Source organism: Elephas maximus, chromosome 8 (assembly GCF_024166365.1).
Source record: "Elephas maximus indicus isolate mEleMax1 chromosome 8, mEleMax1 primary haplotype, whole genome shotgun sequence".
Taxonomy (NCBI): Eukaryota; Metazoa; Chordata; class Mammalia; order Proboscidea; family Elephantidae; genus Elephas; species Elephas maximus.
The window spans coordinates 28,338,590-28,351,888 of record NC_064826.1 but is presented as its reverse complement, the minus strand read 5'-3'; the positions used below and the strand labels follow the sequence as shown (position 1 = coordinate 28,351,888).

Here is a 13,299-nt window from a genome sequence, read left to right as displayed (position 1 = left end):
TAGAAATCAGGCCACCATATAAATAAGGAGGCATCAACTTAGACTCAATCAACTTCAGGAACAACAAAGACAAAAATACAGATCAAGTGATACTTCCTTTCTCTCCTTGAGCGGGATGGAACTACACCAAGTGAATTACAAGAATGGCATCCTATATCCACAAAATAAACCGTAAAAATATTTACTAAAAGAATGTCTTCCCAGGTATCATAAACTAGGTAATAATGCATGCAAACATACAGAGGTATAATTCACACATGTTCTTATATAATCTTCCCAACAGCCTTCTAGTTGTAGTATTAGACAGCTTTACAGACGAGGTCAAGGGATTTGTCTAAGGTCACATGAAGGGTAGGCAAGAAGCTGACATTCTAAACAAATCCACTTCCCTGGCAGCAGAGCTGCTAAGTGACATACTTTAAGAGGCTTCATGACAAAATGCCACGTCAATCAACTGGGCTTTTGTGAATAGCTCTGGGAACTGCCAATCTCTGCTGCAAACTAGCCACTCCAGAGATGTGACAGTTTGTCAAAATGACTAAGCATGTGTGCCAGAACCTCCCTAAAACAGAACAGGTGGAAGCAGCTGAGGTATGTACACACATCCACTGATGTACTTAATATTAAAAACAACAATCAATTACACCAGAAGAAAATACTCTCAGTTATACTGGACAAACAGAAAGATGCTCTCACTCAGTTCTACTTTACCTCAGGGCTGGTCAAAACCACAATTTTAACAGAAAATGTGATTCTTATATTCATACGAACTGGGGCTTTTCAAGAGGACGAAGAAAAAATTGCAAAGGGCAAGCAGATAGGTTTAAAACACATTTAGGCCCCCTCCAGATCAGATTATAAAAGATTAAATTTTCACTCCCCGAGCAATTAAAGACAAGAGGAAAATAAGACGATGATGCAACGAAAAGGAAGCTGCAACTACAAGTGTCACCAAGGTCATTCTGATGTTTTATTTACAAACAAAAATACGACATCAAAAAATTATTTGCAATAAATATCTGTACTTATATACATAATATAGAGCAAATATCAGCACACATTTTCTGTAAAGAACCAGGTAATAATATTTTAGGCTTTTCAGACCATAGCTCTTGTCACAATTATGCAATTCTGCCATTGTAGCTCAAAAGCAGCCATAGACAATAAGTAAATGAATGGGCACGATCGGGCTAAAAACAAAATTTACGAACACAGAAATTTGAATTTCATAGACTTTTCACACATCACAAAATATTCTTTTAATTTTTTTTTAACCATTTAAAAATATAAAGACCAATCTTAGTTCATGACCATTCAAAAACAGGCCCATAGGTGGTACTTCCCTAGCCACTGAAGTAGATGAATAAACAGCATGCCTGACCAACATTTTCCTACTGAGCTACCTGGGAGAAAGAAACTCCTACATGACTATGACTGTTTCCTCTTAAAAACGCTACTGCAGGAGTACATTTCAAACAATCCTAAATTCTGTGCTCTCTGTGTGTTCATCACACATGGTCATGATGAACTGCTTTCCACAGAAGCATATACTTCAAGAGAAAACAAATAGGATGCATTCCCCTTCAAATAGGCAGTGGCGGTTCCATGGCAGAATTCTCGCCTTCCATTCTGGAGACCCAGATTTGATTCCTGGCCAATGCACCTCACATGCAGCCACCACCGTCTGTCAGCGGTGGCTTGCATGTTGCTATGATACGGAATACAAGTTTCAGCAGCAATTCCAGAGTAAGATGGACTAGGAAGAAAGGCCTGGCAATCCAAAATTCAGCCAATAAAAACCCTATGGATAACAATGATCTGATCCACAACCAATCATAGGGATGGCAGCATTTCATTCTTTCATGCATGGGGTCACCATGAGCTGTCTAGAGAGCAGCTAACAATAACGTTCCTCTTCAAAAGGAAGAGAAAAAGATCCTCCCTTTCCTATAGGTGCAGCTGGACATCTAGAGTACACAAGGAATAAATCTAGCCTATGGAAAGATTTTCAAAGCAAGCCCAAGAGATACAAAAATACGGATAAAAATTAATTTTCTTATATTCGACTTCATTACCTGTGAAATTACGTTGGTAGGAGGAAACTGATACTACTATGTCCTTTATATAAGCATTTACGTGGGAATGACCTTTGATCAACTTTTAAAACTCTAAATAGCTAGCTTTTAAAAACCTTTTCTTTAATAAAAAGTTATCAACATAGTAAGCACATGCAGAGTGCTCTCCAGTACCCTGTCTCACCCAGAGGCCAACAAACACACCTCTCTGTCAGGCTGGATAAAGCTTTAAAATAACAAAATGAAGAGGGGTGTGAAGGCTGCATTCATCTGAAAAAAAAACTGACATTTAAAAACTCTGTATGATATCTGAGCCACTATCATTGTGCTATTAATATTGTGAATTTAATAGAAGTTGGCGCTATTAACACTAAATGCTTAAATAAAAAAATTACTAACTTGAGAAAGTATTTTAGTACTAGTGAGACACTCTGATACTGAATCCTGGAAGATACATGTTTTAAAGGAATCTACCATTTTACATCCCCCCCGGCCCACATTAACAATGTATCTTTTAAAAATGAGTATAATGACCTGATAAAGATTAAAAAGAAATGTTTGTAAATGGCTGCCTTGTAACGGGAGAAGCCCTGGTGGCACAGCAGTTAAAGCACTCAGGTGCGAGGCAAAACGTCGGCAGTTTGAACCCAGAGCCACTCTTCCAGAGAAAAATGTGGCAGTTTGCTTCTGTGAAGATTTGCAGCCTTGGAAACCCTATGGGGCAGTTCTACTCTGTCTTACAGAGTCACTGTGAGTCGAAATCGACTCAACAGCAGTGAGTTTTTGGACCTTACAACTAGATAAGTAATCTGAGGTTTTAAACAGGGTAAACTAACCTTACACTTTGACTAGGGAAAAAAAATAACAAAAGTCCCCCACCCTCCGTGGGGAGGGGAAAAGGAGACCCCCATAAATTCTAAAACACTAAGAATGACCAATTATTCAAAAGATCACTGAGGGAAATGATATAAATATATCCATTCCTTCTGCAAAGCACCTCCCAAAAAGGTGAGGCTGCAAAGCAACAGAACAAAAACTTTGAAATAATGGATCAATAGAACCAATAAAGAAATCTTTTAGAATAAATGTTTTTAACATTTCCTTAAAAACCTTAGGAGGAGAGGGATAGCGAATTATCTATGCCTGGATTTTTCAGTTAATCCGAACCAAGATCACATGGCTTATTTTGTTTTCTTCAGTAGTGTCATGGAAAAGAGGATTGATATCTAAAGGTGGCTAAGAAACAGAATTAAAAGTACATACATTTAGAATGCACAAATGCATCAGAAAGTTTTGTAACTTCACCAGGAATGTTAGCCAATGCCAGACGTGAAGCAAGTTGGGATTGTGTACTGGGTGGATTTAGCTCTCCTCCAAAATGCACCATAAACTGTGTAAGGGCAAATACAAAATTAAAAAAAAAGGTTTTAATTCTCTTTGTTGAAAATAAGAGAAGAGACTCCCCCCCTCCTTTCAGAATTCACTGTAGCAAAACTTGTAAATTCTTTCAGCCACTCAGAAAAGTATGTAAATCAAGGATATTTCCTCAAGGACAGGGGAGCCACCTCTGTGGACATGTGATCAAGGAAGGTCACTACCCTCTTACCACTCAGTTTCCGGAAGGAGATAAGCATAATTACAGGTGACTGCTGCCATAAAGAAATGAGAAAATCAGCCGTTTTATCTTGAAGATACAGATGTAATGGGTTGTATCTACTTAGTTATATAAAGGGTATGACTTCCTTGCAATCTCTTTAGCTGACTCTCTGTGATGCACCACAATCTGGTTTAGTGCTTACTCAACAAGAAAAATGTTCTCTTTGTCTTCTATTTTAGTGAAGAGTATTCTGGGCCGGGAGTAGATTTTAACCGTATTTCCCTAACAGCTGAAGTACACCTTGTTTTTCATTTGGTTCCCTTGAGAGCAAATGAAGACAGTAACACTTGAAAAATCTTCTATTTAATCTACTGCTAAATAAAACCCCATTTTTCCAATGGGAGGGAAAAAGACAAAATATAACTATGAAACTGACATATCCTTCCTGTTAGATCGGTGAAGGTACCCTGCTAAATCGGGTAAGTGCCCTGCCTAAAAAACTTTGCCCCAGTGACTCAAGGAGAAGTAGCCAAGCCTGGCAGACCACACACACCACATTCTGAGAACAGTAATTCATCCATAATTCACTTCCATGTTCAGTGTTCCACAGCACAACTCCCCTTCATAAACAAGAGAGACCCGATTTCTGAAATATTTCAGTTGACCAACAAGGAACTGTTACCCAGATTTTTGGTAAATACTTTAAAGGATCAAAACTAAATAGACATCTGTTGTTTCCTCCCTCCCCAAATCTAAGAAGGCGACGAAACCTTCCTATTTCGTTTTCCAAGACATCACTGATGGAAAGCACCATTAGCAGGTAAGGCTGCTCATTACTAAATCCTCACTAGCGGGGACAGATGTGTTCTGACCTAGATACTCTCACCCAGTACCCAATGTGCCAAAATCCTGTTTTCCTTTGAGTTGGCAGCCAGAGTTCAGTGCTGACCCTGATTATTACCGCTATCTCCTAAAACTATCTACTGTTACTCAACACAGGACAATAGCTGGCTGGTCGAATATGTGTATAATCACCTAGCTGGCATTAAGGAGGGCTATAAGCCAAACCAAATCCACTGCCATTGAGTGGATCCCAACTCCTAGCAACTCTACAGGACGGAGTAGAACTGCCCCACAGAGTTTCCAAGGCTGCAAATCTTTACAGAAGCAAACTGTCACATTTTTCTCTCAAAGAGTGGCAGCTGAGTGCTTTCACCACTGCGCTACCAGGGCTCCTTAATGAGGGCTACAGACTAACAGAAAAAGGGTATTATCAATGTTGTCATTAATATTTCAGTGGGCTGTGCTTACAAAGGAGCCCTGATGGCGCAGTGGTTAAGAACTCAGGCTGCTAACCAAAAAGTCTGCAGTTCGAATTCACCAGGCGCTCCTTGGAAACCCAATGGGGCAGTTCTACTCTGTCCTATAGGGTTGCTATTAGTCGAAATTGACTAGATGACAATGGTTTGGTTATTCCAGTACTTATAAAATGGAGCTTACCAAAGTGCCAGGATGTTTGAAATAAGACTTCTGAACTGAACCATCAACCGCAAAATGAGTGAAATGAAAAGAATACAGGGCCAATCTGAAGTGCAGCATACCCCAAAATACACCTACATTGCACTTTAGAACCAAGTTAGTTCCCAGTAGAATGAGGAGCCCTGATTGTACAGTGGCTAAGTGCCCAGCTGCTTAACCGAAAGGTGGGCAGTCAGAAGCCACTAGCTGCTCTACAGAAGAAAGATGTAGCAAATTGCTTCAGTCAAAATTCCAAAAAACAAAAAAAACCCATTGCCATCAAGTCAATTCCAACTCGTAGTGACCCTATATGACAGACTAGAGCTGCTCCATAGGGTTTCCTAGGCTGTAATCTTTATGGAGGAGCCCTGGTTGCGCAGTGGTTAAGAGGCTGGCTGCTAACCAAAAGGTCAGCAGTTGGAATCCACCAGCCGCTCCCTGGAAACCCTATGGGTCAGTTCTATTCTGTCCTACGGGTAGCTGTGAGTCGGAATCCACTGGACAGCAATGGGTTTAACAGGTATCAGTATAATCTGTATTACAAATAAATGGCAAGTAAGGACACCTTGTATTCAACTATTTCTTACAAATAAATGTTTTACTTGGTAAAAGGTCTGAAAAAATGTTGAGTTATAACCCTTTTATAGCATAACTCCTATGTCTCGTAACACCCCTTTAACAAAAGAACCAGTTAGGTTTCTCAGGCACCTAACCCTCTATTTCACTGATTTCTATGGTACACACGGCTTCCCTCATTGGGTTTCCAACCGCTTCTTTTTTGTATATACATTTTATGTATAAATAACCCAGTGCTGTCGAGTCGATTCCATAATGGTGTACCTTACAGAATGTGGCATCTTAGATCTAATAAAACACTGTCTCTGGTTCTTTGAAGCCCTAACTACAAAGTTACCCAAAGCCTGGGAACCAGAAGGGACAGTGCGCTTTTCAGATGCAGATTCCTGAGCCCTCCCACAGACCTGGAGAATCAGAATCCCTAGGAGCCGGGATCAAAACGCCAGGATGCTTAACAAGTGGTTCTCATTCACACCCAGGTGTGAGAACTTGTGATTTACACTACACTACACCAATCCCAAACCACAGGAAGTTTAGGGAAACAACAGAGGCAGAACTAGGCCACAAAAGCCCAAAGGTAAAATTCAAATGACAAGGATTTTCATTCTCTCCTGAAAATGAATGGAAATCAGCCTGCCTCCCAGCCAGGTCTCCTGGGAGGAGGGAACAGCGAGAAGTGAATACATCTGGAGACACTGGTGAAGAAAAGGAAAGAACGAAAAAACTGCTTGCAATGGTTATGAGTACTGTTTGCCCATTGCCATTGAATCGATTCCGACTCACAGCGACCCCGCAGGACAGAGTAGAACTGCCCCATGGAGTTTCCAAGGAGTGCCTGGTGGATTCGAACTGTTGACCTTTTGGTTAGCAGCCATTGCATTTAACCACTACGTCACCAGAGTACTCTGCTAGATTTAAAACTACCCAAATGTTTTCTTGCAGTCTTTCTCATCTACCAAACCAGAATTGTGCTTAAAAAGTTATAATCTAGCTTAAGAAATCAGACTTCTGTAACCAAGAACACAAATATACCAAAAACAAAAAACAAGACAGACCCTACAAGGTGACATTTAATTCTGCCTGCTTCTTCAAGTTTCCAGAACAGCTTGTTTAAGTACTCAGTAATCTAAACTGCCTTAACCCACACTACCTTAGTATCATCCAAGAAGACAGAGAGAGAAAGATGGATATTGGGAACAATGGCAAAAATAAAACTAAAAAATATGTATATTAACTATAAGTTGAACATAACCAAAAAAAAAAACCCAAACCACTGCCATCGAGTCAATTCTGACTCATAGCAACCCTACAGGACAGAGTAGAACTTCCCCATAGGGTTTCCGAGGAGCGCCTGGTGGATTTGAACTGCCTTTTGGTTAGCAGCCATGGCTCTTAACCACTACCACTATGCCACCAGGGTTTCCAAGTTGAACATAAGTAGGCTAAAAAAGTGTCCAGTTCATAAAGTACAAGAGATGGGAGAAAGGCACACATCTGCATACAACACAACTATCTTCATCTCATATAACTATTTTACATTGTATCAGATGAAAAACACAGGTTTCTGTTTTGACTAAATGTTTAGGAATTCCGCTTTACATATCCACTCCACTTACACTGTCTTGAAGTAGCCCACAGAATTGAAGTGCACCAGGGCAGATGTAATCCTAACAACCAAACCTTCTACCTGATGAAATGAAGGAGTGGAGTGGTTTCATCCGCCCCTGGAATGAAACGCAGTTTTCACATACCATTTCTACCACAAAAGCTGAATGCAATTTAGCAGCCAGTTCCAAACAGGTAGTAAGACACCTCTACTGTGAAATTTTCTGAAATATATTAAAAAAAAGAAACAGTTGCCACTGAGTTGATTCATGGCACCTCTATGTGTTTCAGAGTAGAACTGTGCTCCATAAGGTTTTCTGATATTTCAGAAAGCTGATCATAAGGTCTTTCTTTCGAGGTGCCTCCGGATAGGTTCGAACCACCAATCTTTCAGTTAGTAGCAAAGCACTTAACCACCTGTGCCAGCTAGGACTTCTGGGTGGAAACCTATCAATGGAACCAAAAAAAAAAAAAAAATTTCATTTCTGTTAACCGTAGGTCACTCAAAATTCATTAAAGTTCACTTAACTGCTGGTAATGAATAGTATCACTAGATAGCACACCTGATACCACAAGCCACATGAACAAGCTTTGTACAATTTATGACCACAATCAACTTAGATCTCCTCCATTTCTTCATACAGATTTAACTGACAGGATTCTTTGTCTCCTCTGGTGCTCTGACTCACTGCTATAGATGCTCATATAACTTTTTCTCACTAGCACACAAAAACTCACCAGAGGCCATCTACAGATAAATGGATAAACAAAATGCGGCATATCCATACAATGGAGTATTATTCAGCCATGAAAATGAACGAAGTACTAATACATGGATGAATCTAGAAAACATTATGCTAAGTTAAAACAGACAAAAAAAATTTTTTTTAAACACATATTGTACAATTCCATTTATGTGACATTTCCAGAAGAGGTAAATTCAGAGAGAAAGAATCAGAGTACTGGCTGCCAGAGGTTGGGAGAATGGAGGAATGGGGAGTGCCTGCCTGATAGGTTTGATGTTTCCTCTGGGATGATAACATTTTGGAAGCAGACAGAGGTACTAGTTGCACAACACTGTGAATGTACTAAATGCCACTGAACTGTACACTTTGAAATGATTGATTCTATGTTATATGAATTTTACCTTAACTTAAAAGTAAAAAAAAAAAAAAACCCTCAACAGAGCAAAACTAGAAAAATCATGAACAAAACAGATGAAGAAATTAACTCTCTTACTAAAAAGGAGAAATGTAAGTAATATAAGAATGTAAGAATAGCTTCAATTAAACGGAAAAGGCCAATGTGGAAGAAAATGAGGAAATATTGATGGGGTAAAGTGTGGAGGGTGGGAGGTAACAAACACTTAATTTCCTCCTCAGAGAGAGTCAGAAGTAGGTAGGTTACAAGCTGCATAAAATTACAAAACCTTTTCAAGTTTGAAGATCTTGAGAATCACTTTGTTCAATCTCCCCAATCAGATTAATTAGATATTGCACGATATTAAGAAGGCCAAAGACATTCATTAGTGAAGCTAAATGCAGAACTACTGCTTAAAACCCAGATCATCTGCTCCCTCAGCCAGGAAGCCTTCTGGATTAAGTTCAAGACAAATTTTGGCTATTGTACTAAGCTCTGGGCAAGATGGATTTCTGTGAGACCCAAGACCTCTTCTGTTTCTTGGGTCTTCCTTACTTCTTTCAGTTTGAAGAAGTGGGTTCAGGTAGTCCTTGGATTATGAACGAGTTCCGTTCCTAAATCTGTCTTTAAGGCAAATTTATATATAAATCAGAAATTAGGTACAGTTCATATCTAATGTCAGTCACTCAAATGTTGGTCTCAGAATATAGCTCATAGGGTACCTTTCTGTGCATAAAAAAAAATTAAAGAAACGCTTTCCAGATACACCGAAACATCTTTAATATAGTAACAATAATAATGCTTTGATGTGTGTTGCAAAGTAGCACCTGTTTGTTATTACAAACCATTGTATGTATATTTTTAATATAATAGGTTTTACAAAGGTTGGCTCCGATCGTAAGGAAAAAAAAAAAAAATGTCACTGCCTTTGAAACTTAAGATTCCTAAGATGTTCCAGAGGAAATACTTTTACTATTCAACAGCCTTCTAGCTCTTTGACCCTCTCTCCAATTACACCTTTTCCTTTTTAATGTGCCTTTATACATTACAAAAAATATCAATTAGATAGCAATGTTCAAAGGAGCAATCCATACTAAAACTTTGTAACTGAATTGTAGTAAAACATCCATAAAGTTTATCTGAAAGTTATTTTACCCCAGGGACTCTGTCTTAGCTCCCTATAATGGGGATTTCAGGCAACCTGGTCTGTATCCTCTTTTAAAAAACACCACCGGTTGATCACTGCTTTGAACTCTTTTTATCTCTTACTAAAATAAATGCAATTCTTTAATAACTATACACACAACCTGTGAAAAAAAGCTTCTAACACCTGTAGAAAACTGGAAAAAAAAAAAAACCGTGATTTAATTAGTAACAGAGAACCCAAAGAGACTGGCGGCCTCTGGAAAAAGGTACAGTTGATTTTACCAGGAACCAGATGCTGATTTTGTCAATTTCCTGTTGAATGGCATCAGGTAAGTTATTAACTTTTATTTTCTGAGTTAAATGGAAATCTCTTGGTACTCCATAACGTGCTGTATAAATAACAGATAACATTTCCAGAACCTTGGGAACTATGAGCATATACACTAGTCCAACAAGGTGTGAGTGGTCCAAGGGTCTAGAATCTGCATTTGGCATCAACCTTCATTTAACCTGACCGTTGATACTGTCATCTGTAAAACTGATAAAGAGAAATTAAAAAAAAACCTACTCGCTGGGTTGCTGTTAGAATTAAATGAATGTGCACCTGAAAGCACTTAGCACAGTGTCTAGCAAACATTAAGGAACTATTATCTAGTGTCATTGTACCTTTTATACAAGCACTCTTTAGTGCCCAGACCTCGGATTAGTATGTTTTTAATTAGATAAAAAGAAATAAATGTTCTCTCAACTAAATAAGACGTACCATACGGAGTTTAATTTAAAAAAAAAAAGTAGAGAGCGATGAAACACACAAACTCACACTGGGAGATCTCCATCTGAAATCGTCAATCCATCACTCATATTACTTAGCTCTAGAGGCACTAGCATCCTTCTACATGGTACGGAACTGTACGGGCAGTAAAAACGAAAAAGAAATAACCGCACATCCATGAATGACAGCCACTCAACACCAAAGGGCTGCACGGGTTTTGAAGATCCAAAGTACCTCCAGTTTAGGGGCCACTAAAACTTAACACGTGAGCCCAGGCGGCCCTCCGGAGTTAGAAAGCAACACCCCCTGCACCCCGCCTGCATCTCACAGCCGCCGCGGGGCCCCGAGGCAGACGTGCGCCCCAGGTGCCGCCGAGGCCGGAGCGCGGAGCCGGCGCCAGGTGCAGGCACCACCGAGCCCGCCAAGGGGACGCCGGGCGGGGATGCCGCGGCGGCGGTCCGGACCTGGCGCTGCCCGCTCCCTCCCACGGCGACCGAGCGCGCCCGGGCCCGCCCCGACTGGGACAGCAGGCGTGTCCAGGTGCGGGTAAGGTGGGTGTCCGCTCCCCACGCCCTTGGCGGCGGCTCCGTCCGCCTCCCCACCCGTCTCACCGGCCTCCGCCGCGCGCGCCGGCCCGCAGCTCTGACCTGCCCGCGCTCAGTCTTGCTGGAGGCCGACGGGAGCCGCCGTCGCCTCCCGCGCGCTCCTCCGCTTCCTCCGGGCTCCCCGGCTTCCCTTCACCCCCAGAGTGGCCAGGAGGAAGCCAGCAAGCTGCTGGGCCTCCTCCCCCGCGTCCCGGCCGCGACCAATGGGCCCCCGGCGCCGGGGAGCCGCGCCCGCCCCCTGGCGGTGGAGGACCGCGCGGCGCCCGGAAAGGCCGGAGGGAGGGGTCTGCCGGCCCGACTGCGCTGCGCAGTCTGCACTTGCCACGTGGGCGCCCTAGCGGCCGCAGCCCCCGCCTGGGTCCGGCTCCGGAGAGGGAAACATGAGTCACACCACTCTCCGACGTAAACGCGCGAGCACACACACACTTTGATAGTCACAGCCCTCCCCTACACACACCCTCTCCCCCCTACACACACACACACTCACATACACTTTGATAGTCACACTCCTCCCCTATACGCACCCTTCCCCTACACACACACCCCTCCTCTACACATACACACACTCTGTGATACTCTTAACTGTAAAGGCAGAAATTTAAAAATGACCTGCCCAATCCTGATAAACCATGCAGCATCGTAGTTCTCAGTCTGGCCCACCACTTAGGAAATATGAGATAGTTTTATCAATTTAAGGCCGCAGATAACTCCCTTTTGAGTCCCTAACAGCTTGGAAAGGGACCCAGGAAATCGGCCAGACCTGGGCACTAGAAGTCTGGCAGCCTTAAATGCATGGCGCAAAGAGAAAAGTTATGCTTTATTTTGCATGTCTTTTGTTTGTTTGCTTAAATTATTTAGCAGATGAACAGTTAAAATGCTCTTCTCTGTGAAAGACTTTTTCCCCACGGTTTTGTGGATTCATGGGATGTTCATCCAAAATCCTGTTAAACGAGACCTGGGAACGCAAATCGTTTCATAACCCAGATCCATAGCTACGAACATCCTTTGTAACTATTGTTAGGTGAACTATTGGATCTATGGCTGTAGAAAGTAAATTGCATCAAGGAAATAATAGGGCTTGATCATAGTAGGCATTCTGCCCAGTTTGGGCTTTCCTCCAACAATATGAAACAAGGGACATAAATTATAGCTATGAATTCTGGAGTTTACGATCCATGGTAGCAGTGGGGGAGGCAGGAAACATTCTGAGCACCTTCTATGCGCCTAACACTCTGTATATGTGTTCTCCTGGAATTCTCACAACTCGAGGAGGTAGGTACTAATTGTGCATAACTTTAACAATCAAAAAAAAACTAAGACTTCAAAACTGAAAATACAAGGTAGTAAGTTGGAATTTTAGCCTGGCTACACTCTATCTAGCTGCAAACAAACCAGAAGGCACTTGGTTTAAAATGCAAAGCTGACATCTCCAGCTGAAAGAATTATGAAGCTGTTGAGCAGGGAGATCAGGCCATAGTTTATGAAAGCTTTTGCTTCATAACTGAACAGACTTGTATGGAAATTGTCGTTGCTCTGTTGTGTCAGTTCCAATTCATAGCAACCCTATGTATAACAGAATGAAATGTTGCCCGGTCCTGCACCGTCCTCACAATCCTTGCTGTTTGAGCCCATTGTTGCAGCCACCCCACTGTGTCGATCCATCTTGTTGAGGGTCTTCCTCTTTTTCACTGACCCTCTACTTTACCAAGCAAAATACCTTCCAGGGACTGGTCCTTCCTGATAACCAGGGCTTCCAACCTGTTCAAAAGGGTTCAGCCATGGCTGTAGTAAACAAGGGCTGCATATGCGCTGCATAGCAACCAAATCCGTTGTCCATGAGATTTTGACCCCAGAAGGAAACAAACAGTGGCTTCTCACTCAAACGTGGCAGCCAGTCAATTAAATATGTGATGCTCTCCACAGACCTGCCAGCAATCCAGCCTCCCATATCAGGCTCCTGAAACATTCAATGCCATGTGGTCAGCTGCCATCTTTGAGCTGTGCACCACTGTTTATTTCCTACTTGGGTCTTTTTTTGGGGGGGGGGGGTCTAAATCTGAAGGACAACAGATACGGTTGCTCTGCAATGTGTATGCTGCCCTTGTTTACAATGCCCATGACTGAACTGGTTGAAACCCTGCTGATAACATGTCCAAAGTACATGAGACCAAGTCTTGCCATCCTCGCTCCTAAGGACGGAAATTACATAAGTCATATTCTTCTAGCACCACACCTGAAACAAATGCAATTGTGCAATTCCTGGGC

General features: G+C 41.9%; 1 protein-coding gene across 4 annotated transcripts in view; it reads right to left on the bottom strand.

Annotated features, from left to right (window-relative positions):
- The window catches only part of FAM3C (FAM3 metabolism regulating signaling molecule C), a 57,672-nt gene extending 46,438 nt beyond the window's left edge, over positions 1 to 11,234 (bottom strand). The window contains exon 1 of one of the 4 annotated variants that reach the window (XM_049893880.1): positions 11,041 to 11,234. The gene's annotated coding sequence lies outside the window, so the exon portion shown is untranslated. The remainder of the gene's footprint in view (positions 1 to 11,040) is intronic. The other 3 variants (XM_049893879.1, XM_049893881.1, XM_049893882.1) reach the window with 3 other exon arrangements.
- Positions 11,235 to 13,299: the final 2,065 nt, after the last annotated feature.